The following is a 15,228-nucleotide window of genomic DNA, read 5'->3' as shown; positions in this document are numbered from 1 at the left end:
GTACCTGTTTCCTTGCTTTACCACATAAAAAATAGTTCAGTGTTCTAAATGGCAAAAAAGAAATGTTCTATTTTATTCTAAGCAACCATATTTTGTATGGATTTGTGAATGGGGTTCTAGGTAGGAGTACAGTCCCCTGTGGTGCTGCATTGTCTGAGCAGGTGGCTGGCAGCACAGATTACACTCAGCAGTACAAAATGTGGACTGTGTAAGGTGGTTCTACTGGTGAAGGACATTCAGGTTATTTTAATTAGTTTAAGAAGAAAAAAAAATGCACCAGATTACGACCTGATTATGAGCCAATGGACAGGGCACGCGCAAGGCAAGGCCACGCAATTGGCTTTCAGTTCTGGGACTCAGAAGTTTAAATTTCTGCCCGCATTTAATTTTTCACCATCAATATTTTTTACTCAGTAACGTGAGGGCGTTCAAATGTAGTGAAGTAAAACTACTTACGTCAAAATTTACTCAAGTAAAAGTAAAAATTACATATTTCAAAAACTACTCAGAAAATTACAAATTACTCATGAAAAATACTCATGTGAATAAATGTAATTAGTTACTTTCCACCCCTGGTTGTGTGCTGGTGTTTCTTCTTCCGATTAATTTGTGTTCTAGAACAGCATTTCTGTGTTTTTAGTTTTCAAATCTAAGAATATGTTTCCATACGTTAAAAATGCTGACTAATTCAATCATCATGTACAAATTGCATACAATTGGAACGACTTGAAATTTTACAAATGAAATGCTTTCATTATACTTTTATTTTTTACATTCACAAAATTAGTATGGGAAACAATAACCTCTTAAATGTCTGCTCCTACGCTCGTTTAATGTAACGTTTAATCTATCGCTTTTAAACAAAGTGCGCAGTAAACACGCATCGTGAACACACCCTTTTTGAATAAGGAACCAACTTCAGCCGCTGAATAAGGAGCTGTGAATAAGTAACCAAACGAATCTGAAACTGCAAATAAGTAACCAACTTCAGCCTCGTTGTGGATCAGAGGTAAATAAACTAGATTTAGATTTTTTTTGGGATTTAAATGCACTTTTATTCATCACTGACAAAAGTCAAGTCGAAATTTCAGTTATGTCAACTAATCGTTGCAGCCCTGATGCATTCCAATTCAAACAAACCATAGTTATCTCATATGTGAATGCCTTATCACAGTGAGTAAAACTCACAAATGGCCAGTTATGCTGCAACAAAACCAAAAATACCTGGTCAATGGAGATGGTACCCAGTCTATCTCAACCCGGTACATTTTCCTGGGACAAAATATTATAAATAAATACCATGCAAGAAGGGCCCACAGATAATGTGAAGGCAAGCTTATCAGAAAAGCCAGAAAGTTGCCATTTGAAATTACTTTAGCGTTGTGTCATGTCTGTGATCTGCTTTTTTCTACAAAATTAAACAACTGAATGAACAGGCCGATTATTCCATAATTTTTGCCAGGGGTTGTAGAGTAGGTAAGCTAGTGACATGGTTAGACAGTTAACTGGCTATCTAGATACCTAGATAGTTAGTTAACTTCGTGGTTTGGCAGTTAACAGGCTACATAGCTTAGCTAGCTAGATAATCGCTCAAGGATAGACAGTTAACTAGCTATCTAGGTTAGCAGGCTTTAAACAGGTGTTCTGTCGAATTTTCCTACCCGTCGAAAATTCTTACCTAGGCTTACTGCGCATGCGCAAGTCACCATTACGTCATGATTTTGGTGGCTTAATGATGTTTTATAATGACATTTATATTGAAATATGTCAAAATTTCCCACCCATAGTGTTAATGAACTTAATGCTGGTTTATAATAATAATAATAATAATAACATTTTATTTGTAAAGCGCCTTTCTGGACACCCAAGGACACTGAACACAAAGGAAAAATTAAATACAATAAAAAATACAGATAAATATGCATAAAAATATATAATAACACTACAATCTACAAATCTCACCCATATGCCACTTTAAAAAGATGAGTTTTAAGACCAGCTTTAAAAATATCTAAAGATGAACAAGCCCTCATTTCATCAGGGAGCCCATTCCACAGCATCGGACCCGCGACACAGAACGCTCTTTTCCCAGTGGAATTTAACTTATAGGGCGGAACCTGCTTCATAATCCATTTGTATATTTATACTTGCCGCCATTACAGGAGGGTTGGATGTCCAACTCCGCCTTCCGGCAGGCTGCAGCGAGAGGCTTCTCACCCATTCACATACATGGGAAAGGGCGGGTTTAAAAGTTGTGGGTTGGGGGGTGGCGAACGTAATTTGTTGACGGGGGAGGGGGGGGGGGGGGGTGGCGACGAACGTACTTTGTTGACCGGGGGGGGGGGGGGGGGGGGGGGGGGGGGGGGAGTGGAGAACGTAATTTGTTGACCAGGGGGGGTCGAACATACTTTGTTGGGGAGGGGATCTTAGAGGGGAACCGGCTCGGTCTTAGAGGGGAACCAGCTCTCGTCGTTCACTTAAAAGAGCCGGCTCTTTGAACCGGTTCCTTCGCGACCGACACATCACTATTATATATACGGTCTCTGGTCTGCTCTGAGTGTGAGACTGCACTGAGTGTTGTTGGCTGGGGCTCACGTCAACACCCGCCCCAGGGTCTCCAAAAGTCTCCAATAACACCACAAAAAGTCGCTAGATTTGTCGCTAGTCGCTTTTTACTACAAAAAGTCTCTAGAGAGTCTGAAAAGTCGCTAAATATAAGTATATTGTAGCGTCGGGTGAACAGAGAGGCCAGTAGAGAGACTCATGTTTTGGAAAACAACCCTTTTTATTTCTTTTGCTCACTACTTTCTGACCTGCTCTCTCGTCATTTTCGCTGCCAGGTCAATAACTGGATTAAGTTTCACCCTTCTGGTAACTCCCTTGGCTAACAACAAACCATCTAGAACATCTCTACTGCTTCTCTCAAATATGTCTTAAACTAGGAACCGAACTTCAGATCTTTTAATTACTTTAAACAGGGTGTCATTTACAGAACATCGCGGAAAGAGGTTTCCCAGTGTCCCTTGCTTCGCGGGAGGCGGGGCTTCTCTATATACAGCTCCTCCGCCGTCACACAGCCCCCCCCCCAGAGTCAACCGTCCCGGTGACAGTGCATGTCGTGGTCGAGTTCAAAGTCGACGAAGTGACGGGGAGGTCTCCGCGACCTCCGGGGTCGCAATGGGGGAGCCAGGCCAGTCGTGGTGGGGGTGGGCACAGCGAGGGGACAAGGGGGCGGGATCGCTTCAGTGTTCCTTTGTCCATCATTCGTCAGTCCGTCCCCGCAGGCCGCGCCCGGTGCAGTGCCCTCCGTCCATGGCCGGCCATCGACACCCGGAGGTGATCCTGAAAGCCGGGGGGAGGAGTCAGTCACGCCGACTGTATTTGTCCCAGGTGACTTGGGTCTGTAGGGGGCCAGGCGGTCACGGTGTACCACTACAGTCTTTCTACCGCTAATCTTAACCCTGTACACTACCTCACTCAGTCTTCCCAAAACCACGTACGGTCCTACCCAGTTCGATTGTAGCTTCGGGCAGAGGCCCCTTGAGCGTTTGGGGTTAAACAGCCAGACTCTCTGGCCTTCCCGCAACGCATCCCCCGAACAGCGTGAGTCGTACGCCCGTTTCTGTTTAACGCTCGCCGCAGACTCTGAGACTCTAGCCGCGTGGTGCACGTCGCGTAGCCTCCGGAGCAAGACGCTCACGAACTGGGGGCCCGGCTCGATTTCCGGATCCTCACAGGGGGGCGCGCCGAACGCCAGGTCGACGGGGGTGCGCAACTCCCTGCCAAACATCATGCAGGCTGGGGTGAACCCAGTAGATTCTTGAACCGCGGATCTGCATGCGAGGAGGACTACCGGTAGGCGCCTGTCCCAGTCTCGCTGGTGCCCAGCGGTAACCATCGCGAGTTGCGTAGTTAGCGTGCGGTTAAAACGCTCCACTAAGCCGTCACCCTGTGGGTGGAGGGGTGTCGTTCTGGTCTTTCTAATGCCCAGTATCCGACAGACCTCAGTCATAGTTTCCGCTTCAAAATTCCGACCCTGGTCACTGTGCAGGCACTCCGGGACCCCGAAGCGGCAAAAGAATTCATCAACGAGCACGCGGGCGGTGGTAGACGCACTTTGATCCGGGATCGCATAAGCCTCCGGCCACTTAGTAAAATAATCCATCGCGACCAGGACGTACCTATTTCCCTCCTCGGTCAATGGAAACGGCCCCAGGACATCGACGGCCACCCTCTCCATAGGGGAGCCCGCCCTCATGGGTATGAGGGGTGCCCTGGGTTTGTGCGCCGGCCCCTTTTTCGCCGCGCAGGCATCGCAACAGTGAACAAAAAGTTCAACATCGCGCCTACAACCCAGCCACCAGAATCGTTGTCTCAGCCGCCGTAGGGTTTTCGACACCCCGAAGTGACCACTACCCGTCGCCCCGTGGACCGACCGTAACACGTCATCTCTCAACTCGCCCGGGACCACTGCCTGTAAGATGGACGAGCTTGACCCCGGCTCCGACCAAACCCGACACAGGATGCCCTGCACGACACGTAAGCTATCCCAGTTTGAGCGGAGAACCCTCGCAACAGAACCTAGAGACGAAACCGAGTCCCACTCGGGCGCCTGCGCAGCCCCAACCTGCTCGAAACACCAATCCATTTCTCGATCTGCTAGTTGGGCCTCCCTGAATTGTTCAAACGGAACCGGCGCCAAGTCCCTCAGATCAGGTTCGGGTCGAAGGGTTAGCTCCGCGCATCGACCATCAGCAACACTCTCAATTTCCGCTTTAGTGCAGTGTTTGCACGCCACGTCCGCACAAGGTCTGCGTGATAGCGCGTCCGCGTTGCCGTGAATCCGGCCCGGTCGGTGCTCCACCGTGAACGTGTAGTCCTGCAGTTTAGCCAACCAACGTGCCAGCTGCCCTTCCGGGTCACGCAGTCTAATTAGCCACTGCAGTGGCTGTACGCAAACGGAACGAAACGCCATACACATACGGCCTGAAGTGGTCCAGGCATGCGACCACGGCCAGGAGTTCGCGCCGAGTCACGCAGTAGTTCCGTTCAGCCTTGGAAAGGGTTCTGCTGAAGAAACAGACCACACGTTCCGTGTCCCCATCAACTTGCGAGAGCACACCCCCAATCCCGTGGTCACTCGCGTCCGCGTCAACTATAAACTCGCGCTCGAAGTCTGGGTAGGTCAAGATAGGGGCGCCGCACAGCCGGCGTTTGAGTTCTCCGAACGCCGCCTCGCAAGAGTCGGACCACTTAAACTTCGTCCCTTTAGCGGTAAGTTCATGGAGTGGGGCTGCTATTTCCGCGAAGCCCTCGACGAACCGCCTATAGTAGGAGGCCAATCCCAAAAAACTTCGCAGTTGTTTCGTGTTAGCGGGTCGTGGCCAATCCCAAACAGCCTCAGTCTTGGCCGGGTCAGTGCCAACACCCTCGCCGCTAACGACGTGACCCAAAAATTTCAAGCGGCGTTGTAATAAATGACACTTTTCAGGGTTCAGTCTCATGTTTGCATGTCTAATAGCGCCCAGCACCAGACTCAGGTTGGCTAAAGCCGCGTCAAAGGTGTTCGCATGAACCAGCACATCATCCAAGTACACCACGCACTTGGACACAGGAACATCACTCAACACCTTTTCCATGAGTCTTTCGAAGGTCGCCGGCGCATTGCACAGCCCGAACGGCAGAACTGTGAACTGCCACAGTTCTTTTCCCACCGTAAAAGCGGAGCGTTCCTTCGCCGCCTCCGACAACGGCACCTGCCAATAACCACAGCGTAGGTCCAGAGAGCTGAACCAACTCGAGCCAGCCAGTTGGTCCAACGACTCGTCGATCCTAGGCAAGGGGTAGGCGTCGAGTTTCGTTACTGCGTTAAGACGTCTATAGTCTACGCAGAAACGCCAATCTCCGTTTTTCTTCCTTGCCAGGACCACTGGGGATGACCATGGGCTGCTTGACCGTTCTATGATACCTGCCCGAGCCATGTTCCTAATCTGTTCATCCGCAATGGCTCTCTTCGCAAAGGGGAGGCGGTGAGGGCGAGAGCGAATCGGCGACGCACTACCAGTATCGATCTCGTGTGACGCCAGCTGTGTCCTCGAGCAATCCTGCTCCGACACAGCAAAAATGTCTATAAAACTCTCCAGCAGTCGCCAGACCCGGTCGCGCTGGGTCTCATCCAGGCTACCCGTGCAACGCTCCCACAACTGGCGAACGCAGCTAGCGATGGCCGAACCTCCCTCGTCCGTGTTCCCACTAGGCAATTGCGTAAGCGGGGTCCCGAATGTAATTTCCCCGCCCCTGCAGTCAATGACTGCTGCTGTGCACTTCAAGAAATCTAGGCCTAGAATACACTCGTCGCTAATGCTGCCGAGCCAAAATTTGTGTACAAACGGGCCCCGCCCGAAATCCACGCTAAGTATAACGTAGTCAACTAGAGTAGTCCTTTGTCCCGTAACAGAGTATAGATTAAGTCGGTCGTCACGCTGAATTCTAACTTTTATCTTAAACTTCTTAAGGACAGCGAAGTCAATTACCGAGACCGCCGACCCCGTATCGACTAGACCCCTTAGCACAGTCCCGCAACAGGAAAACGTCACAAACTGACTTTCCTCTCCTAGACGGCGTGAGAACGTCGAGGGCGTCCCTCGGCGCGGGGGGGTCTGTCTGTACCCCTGGAGCCCGGACCCATCCCTGCGCCCCTGCGCCGTGCAATCCGCTGCTTTGTGTTCTGGCGAGTCGCAGCGCCAGCAAGCAAACGGTCGTAGGCGAGTTGAAGACCTTTGAACTGCAGTAGGCATCGTTCGGTTAACCGGGGTGTTCCTTGTCAGCACCTGCTCGATCCTCTCCGCCGCCATGACCGCCAGGTCCAAGGAGGTGGGCTCGCGCAGGAGCACCTGCGTCTGTAGGTCGAAAGGCTCCAGAGCGCTGACGAATTTATCCAGCATGAGCTGCCGCTGTATCACTTCCGGGAAAGTCGGATACGCTTGGCGGACGAGAAGAGAGACATCCGACGCCAGGAGTGATAGTTTCTCACCCCGCCTGCGTCGTCGTGTGTCTAGCCTCTGTTTCGCCGTGGTGCTCGACGGCTGCACGCCAAAGTGGGCATTCAACGCTCCGCGTAGGGCGCCCAGGTCGCTGTGGTCGTCCGCCGGCGTCTCCACCAGAATCCTTCTGGCGGGCCCTCGAAGTGACAGGCATAGGTGAGCCGCCGTTTCGTCATCCGTCCATCCCATGTATCCGGCCACGACCCTCAACTGCGCATCAAATTCGGTCCAGTCTGACATCCCGTCATACTCCGGTAGCCTAAGCGGTGTGACCAGTGTGTGCCGTTGTGGCGTTGCAGTAGCCGGTTTCCTGGTCAGCGGCGTGACCAGCGTCTGCGAGCCGTCATCGCCGAGGGTAGCCGGTGGGCGTCGTCTCTCTCGTCCCATTCCGAGCTTCGCCGCGCTGTGCCCCTCTGCACCGAGACGTAGCTCGAGGGACCTCTCCACCCGTCTTGCGTGTTGGATCTCCTCCTCGATCTGTTCCCGCAGACACTCCAGATCGTCCAGAGGCCCACATTCTGACACCAGTTGTAGCGTCGGGTGAACAGAGAGGCCAGTAGAGAGACTCATGTTTGGAAAACAACCCTTTTTATTTCTTTTGCTCACTACTTTCTGACCTGCTCTCTCGTCATTTTCGCTGCCAGGTCAATAACTGGATTAAGTTTCACCCTTCTGGTAACTCCCTTGGCTAACAACAAACCATCTAGAACATCTCTACTGCTTCTCTCAAATATGTCTTAAACTAGGAACCGAACTTCAGATCTTTTAATTACTTTAAACAGGGTGTCATTTACAGAACATCGCGGAAAGAGGTTTCCCAGTGTCCCTTGCTTCACGGGAGGCGGGGCTTCTCTATATACAGCTCCTCCGCCGTCACAATATATTTATATTAAGTATATACTTATAATATATATATATATATATATATATATATATATATATATATATATATATATATATATATATATATATATATAAGTAGACGTGCAGTAGTTTTAGACATGCGCCACCTAGCGGCATGGAATGTAGCTAACGACAGCCAACCGCAGTTCTAGCAGTTCCATGGCGTGCTGTAGGCCGTTGTATAAAGAGCTTATTTGTTAAATATGCTCATTGATTCACAATTGTTTTAGCCAAATCCATAACCTTTGACAAGTTTTAAACGATAATGTACACCACATTTTGTATTTAAATAGAAGTATTACGCCTCATTTTCCCTATTTTTTAGGTAGTAGTTTTGATTAATTTGGTCATTTACACACAGCTTGTCTCCTGAAGGTTACTGGCATATTTTGTATAAAAAATCAGCAAAAATTGCTTAATGTCCGGATGCTTTCAGTGAGTAAGCATCAGAGCCATATAGAGAGAGAGTCGCGTCAACTCCGTTCACTCCAATGGACCAGTTTTTTACAGCAATGGCGGATCGTGGAGCCTGTCAATAGTTCCCGGAAGTTAGCAGCAAATACAAGCAGCGCAGTCAAACTGGAGCAGTGGACCATCTGTGATACACTTTTACAGGTTAGTACGCTTAAAAAATCTGATTGTGTATTATAAGGACATCAGAATCAAATTAACATGTGCATTAAAATGTGAATTAAAGCATTTTAGTGAATTATCCACCTCTTAATAAGCAGATTTAGGGAACTAAATCTATGTAAAGACAACGTGAATACGGTTAGCGAGATTTCACATTAACTACTGACAGCCTATTAATAGTAAATTCCTCTCTTAATGCCATTTCACCTAAACGCGATGTTTTTACGGAGTAGCTAAGTATTGGTTAAATATAACATTTGAGTGTGATTGTAGAGTGTGTTGGGTCAAGGAGCTGAAATGAGGATATCCATTTTGGAGTACCAGCTAACATTTTATTTCCTTTTATTTTATTTATTTATCCTTTTATTTATTTTATTTTCCTTTTTATTTCGTTTTATTTATTTTTATTTTATTTTATTAATGTATTTCCTCAGTTTTTGAAACTGCTGGATATAAAAGACGTATACTATTTAGTGTGATTAAGTTTTAAATATTCTATCACCTAAAGAAATAATATAATTATTAGGAGTTCATACTTATTATACCCGTGTCAACACTATAGCTGTGATCAGCAGCTATTGGCCCTGTCTTTACAGGTCCAGTGGTGCATCGTAGTGCAGGGGGCTTCCTCTTTCTGAGTGCAGGGCGATGCACAAAAATGGTGGGAACAGCATCTGCTCTCAGCCTAGTCTTGCCCTGTTTGGTTCTGATGAACTGGTCTGCCTCAAAATGTGCCTGCAGAATGATGTGAGTTTACTCCTCACACATGACAACTCAGTTCTGTCTACCCATATACATATCCCATAGTGGGTGAATACACGAACACTTACTGGATACGTATACACTCATTACATGTATAAAAAACAACCAAGGATGATTCATATCACATCAATACTCATAATAATCATTTTCTCCTGTCTTCTTCTCCTCTCTCTCTTTAAGCCAAAGAACCATAGGGGATTCAATGGAGCCTGCAACTAGATAGCACCCTCACCCTGCACCCGAGTCTGTCTGGAGTCTTTGATTTTTTTTGTTCACTATTCTGTATTTTAATAAATTATGCATTAAGCTTTCCAATAGTGTGTTTATTGTGAAAAGTGCAAATGCAGTGTTTGATGATTACCTCACATATATATTTGCTGTTGTAATCTAATCTTTAGTGAGGGTAAGATTGCTCCTGCTTAGTTGAGACAACCATTTTTTTTCTCCTCTCAGTATCAGTGGGGAAACCATACATTTTTGCTCGATTGGAGCATCCCCATGCAACACAGCAAACCATGGTGGACACTACACAAACAACACGGAGGAAAAGACACAGAAAAACTGCTTGACATGATATTCATATTTGAGATTATTAGAGATTTATTTAATGAATTAATTGCTGTAAATAAGTGTGTATTAAAAATACAAGATAAATATATAATTTATCAATGTATTTTAATATGTCATATACTGTCTGGATGTAAATGTAATGTGTTTTAATGTACCCTTTTAAAGCATATTTCTGCACAATGAAGTCAAAGAAACTTTTCCTTCTGTCAGAAAATGTACATTAGTCATTTAGATTACTTAGGTCCCCAATACCATGGGATTACAGAAATCACCATGATTTAAAGATATGTTAATGTTAGAAAATTAATCTAATCTGAATTTCTCACCCCTTCCTGTCCCTCTAAATATATAAATGAATGTAATATATAACAATTATAAAACAATCAAAGCATTAAACAGCAATATGCTCTAAAATTAGCCTAAAGTTGGTCGCTATATGTTCACAATAATCCTCAAATCGCAGTTCTGTCTGTGTGTTTATGCGCTCAAATTGAACTTCCTGGAACTATCTGAAGCCTCCGTGAATCACGTGACCATCAAGCGTTTTGAACTTCCGTTGTCGCGACTCTCTCTCTATACGGCTCTGGGGCCTCATGTACAAAGACTTGCGTGGATTTCTTACTAAAAATACGTACAAATCCAGAAAATGGCGTACGCATTAAAAAATCCGGATGTATCAAACCGTGCGTACGCCGGAATTCACGCACATTTCTTTTGTACATCCCAATCAACGTGGAATTGAGCGCACACTGTGACACGCCCCCCCTATAAATATGCAAATTCATTTAAATTTGCCCTGCACCGGAGAAGTTTGCTCTCTGATCTATCACAAACCATGTCTAAACGGGAAAAAAGAGGAACTTCACCGAATGTGAAAGTAGAGACGCTCCTGAATGAGGTAGAGGTGCGGAAAAATGTTTGTTTGGCACGTTGTGGCATTACGGCAAAGCGCAAAAGGTCTGAGTGGGATAGCGTGTGTGAAGCTTTAAATGTTGTGGGGTCAGAATAATATACACACTGGCAGAATAATATAATGCACCTAAAAAATATCAGTGATGCGCTCACTAGCATCAGCGACTCAATAAAATAATTGGTTAAAATTTGCGCTGCGCATTAATTTGTCCTGGCTCTGGGTTCGCTGGGTGCTCCACCACCTCTAACAATGGCACGGCATACCTGTGCGCAACATTGTGCAGGATCCCACATGCCCTCACAATACGACACACCTTCTCTGGCCGATACACGAGCATCCCCCAGTCCTGTCCAGCCAGCGCCACCGGCTTTTCAGCTGCCCTATCGCCCTCTCCACGACTGACCGGGTGCGAGAATGGAGAGATTGTATCTCCGCTCCATGTCAGTCTGTGGATTACAAAGGGTCATCAGCCACGTCTTGAGCACGTAGCTGCTGTTTCCTAAGTAATTTAACAATTACCCATGTTTAAAATTAATTATTCTAAGCTGGAAATGTCAAAAGGTTTTATTTAAATGCTTAAATTTTGTTGCTTACCAAGTAGGCTAGCCACCCGTCACGCACTCTGCTAGCTTGTAATCTTATCCCAACCATGCAGTTTGTAAGGATGTACTAATCATTGGGTTGATCCAGGCCAACGTGCCACTACATTAGTAAGTTTTTACATCACAGATTATTTGCACGTTTATGGAGTTAAAGTACTTTCTATTCACATAAGCAAATTCCTCCTCAGATGGTGCCTTCATAGAAATGTGTGTGCAGTCGATCGCTCCGATTATATTAGGGTTGCATTATCGCTGCAAATTGCGCTTTAATGTTTGCCTGGTCAACTGCTTCATATGGGAACTTTATATAACTAGCTGACATGCAGATGATCCTATCCAAAACAGCTGGCATGGCCCGGCTCAGAGATGACTGGGATATCCCCGACCGGTTTGTCAGTTCTCTTTGAAACGAGCCAGTTGCCAGAAAGCCGAGCGTTGTCGCTGGCAATGCGCGACTCCTCGCGTTTCTCTCTCCAAAACTGGACCCAACTCAACACAAGAGGACAGTTCTTGGAAATCTGAAATGGCTTAAAAGCCACTCATCATCATGGGCTAAAGAATCATAATGGTCACGGAAAACGTGCTCTCAGCGAATTCGGCCATTATCAATATCTTCCAATAATGCCAATGCTGCCATCTCCCAAGAACTCCAGTGCAACATTTAATGCATATTTATATAATCTAGGCTAAGTGGAAACACGTTGAATGATTATTTCAGTAAGGCAGTGAAATTGTCTGATTAATTTACTGTTTAATTTTCTGATTAATTTACTTTATTTTACCCAATAAGGGCTTACTACAATGTGTGCGTGAAGGATATCTTAATAGTTGTAATTTCAATGCATCACCTCTAAGTGTCGCTAATTGACGAAAACACATTAGAAACATGCGTACGCCAGAGGTGAAGGTGTCGTAGGTTTACGCACTTTCTCACATTCAAATCACATTTCGTACATCTGACCGTTTGCGTGAAACATAGCGTACGCAATGTTTTTGTGCGTACGCACCGTTTGTACATGAGGCCCCTGGTAAGCATACGTTTCCAGAATGTTAGGAGTGATCAGAGCCGGCCCTGACCAATGTGGTGCCCTAGGCGAGATTCGATAATATGATTGGTTGATAAAACTGTCAATCCATAATAAAAGGTCTCAAAGACAGATAAACGGAAGTTCTTTCTCTCTTTTACCTAGAAACAACGGTGTGAAATATTCTGATTGGTTGATTTTTAATTTCAGCACTGAGTTTTTTTTTCCATCACGAGCACGAAAAGTGGATTTGAAAGCCGATTTTGAGGAAAAATACATATTATTGGTGAAGCGTTATTAACATATATTACATATAATCAGTGTTGGGAACGTTACTTTAAAAAAGTAATTAGTTATAGTTACTCACTACTTGTTCAAAAAAGTAACTGAGTTAGTAACTGAATTACTCTATAATAAAAGTAACTTGTTACCAGGGAAAGTAACTATTTGTGTTACAGTTAAAAAAAGGTTATGTGCCAATGAATAAGGATGTTTTTGAAAAAGCAGTTTTTACAGTCAGTTGAAATGAGTAGATCAGAAAATTGTTTAACTTTTGATATTTATTGCACATCCACAGACCAGTGCAGGATAAAATCCTTTAAAATCCCAAATCTTTGGAAAAAAAAGCAAAAGTAAACAGTTACACTATATAAAGTGCATTTACATCTATCAAATTAAATTAAATTCTCTCAACCTGAGACAACTGGTTTGTTTACAACAGAAGTAAACTTAACAATAAAACCTCTATTCTTAATTAAATAAATCAAATACCCAGTCTGGTAGACATTCAGGAACTTCAAGTATTTTCTTAAATAATGTTTATATCACCACCTTGAAAATGCTAACTTTTCTTCGGCTTGCTCCTGACGCCATTTCGGCCTCTTCTCCGTTTGTGTCGTGTCACTCGTGTGCTTCGACGCGCGTGTAAAAACACTGGCTCTGATTGGCTATCATAACGCTGCCTTAGCCAATCGCTTACTGACTTGTTAAGTTAAACAGGTGTTACACCGAGAACTGTGACCTATTGAGATCTGTTACTCCTCACTAGCCTGGGCAGCGGTCCGCTCGCATTAGTATATCAATATGTAGTAACGCACCGCTTTTAATGACCAGTAACGTCAACGGCGTTATAACGACAGGAAAAGTAACGAATTATATTATCCCATTACTGACAAAATGACGACGTTACCTAACGCCGTTATTTTTAACGGCGTTATTCGCAACACTACATATAATAGATAAAGCATCATTTTTAAGATCAATGAACCTTCAGAGAAGAGACAATTCGCCACTGCTGGTATAGTGTTAACTCACATTTTACCATTATATTACCTGTTTTTTGCCGCATTTCTTCCTCAACTTTTCTCCTTTTTCTACCCTGGGCACCAGAGGACTTCTGCCTTTTTGACGTCTTTACAGGGAGATGTCACTCACTCTGTGGTGTCTTTTTCCCCACAGAGAAACAGTAACGAGGTGCGCAGAGCGCGCGGGGGAGGGCGGGTTGGCGCGCGGGGGATAGGTGTCGTGTGTTGTTATTATAAGAATTATTAATTTGACTAATATTATTAAACAATGAAATTATGATTATGTGGAATTTGCTTGTTTTGGAAGGGCTGGCCCTGGGAGTGATTTATTTTACTCGTATACCTTTATTGGCAGGCAACTAGCAAATTACAGATATGATACTTTGGGTTTTTCATCAAACTTGCATTGCCACTGTAATGACACTGACATACTAGTAATATACAATGAGACCAATGACAAATCCAATACAGTGTTCAACCTGAAGCTGACATCCATTTAATTACTCACTACTTTCCCAAAAGCACTGGCAGAATAATTGTCATGTTCACTAGATTTATATTTGCATTTTAGAATATTAATTGTCAATGCAATATAAGAATAATAAGCAAACAAAACATTGACATTTCAACTTGTTTGAATGGCACATTAGTTAATAAACCATTCACATACCTATGTACACTTCAGTTAGCTTCAATTTAATGAAAAAAATGTGGCTATGAATTAGTACAAAAAAGCATGTGATTACATTTGTGTTTATTTCATTCTTTAACCTCAGTTTGCATTTTACACATTCTTCAATAAACATTTCCATGACATCCTGAAATTCAAAAATGAATAGAAGTGGCTCTTTTGCTAGGACTAGCAATATCTGTCAAAGTAGCTACCAGGTAGCCATAAAGCCAGAACTAACGAACTAAGACACACTAACACTAGCCAGATTCATCCTTCATGACAAACATTACGATAACACAAAAATGACCTTGAGATATTATCATATATTATTGTTGTTTATCTTTCTTCCATTTGCTCCCGCGACATACCAAACAGTATCTGGATATTACGTTACATTCCGAGCCGCTAGGTGGCGCATGTCTAAAACTACGGCAGGTCTAGGACTGCAGGTCTACAACTGCGGTTGGCTCTCTGGCTGTGCTCGTTTAGACTACTGATTTCCTTGTTCTTAAACATAGTGTAACGTTCGTTAAATACCAACTTGTCTCTTTTATTTAAAACACTAATACAAGCGAACTCACTCTCTCTCTCACTCTCGCTCCTCGCGCACTTTCCCACTCACACACACAACTTAACTTGAAGAAACAGTAACCCAATAATCCCTTAAGGATCATTACAATAGTTATGTTTTAACACTGTATTCCGACTACTGAATCCCTTGTTCTTCAACACATCTAATGAAGAAATTTCCTCAATGTGGGATCATTAAAGTCTAGGGTTGCCACCTAGGTCTGACAAAA

The sequence above is a fragment of the Brachyhypopomus gauderio genome, chromosome 13 (assembly GCF_052324685.1).
Source record: "Brachyhypopomus gauderio isolate BG-103 chromosome 13, BGAUD_0.2, whole genome shotgun sequence".
NCBI classification, from domain to species: Eukaryota; Metazoa; Chordata; class Actinopteri; order Gymnotiformes; family Hypopomidae; genus Brachyhypopomus; species Brachyhypopomus gauderio.
Note: the sequence above shows the minus strand (reverse complement) of the source record.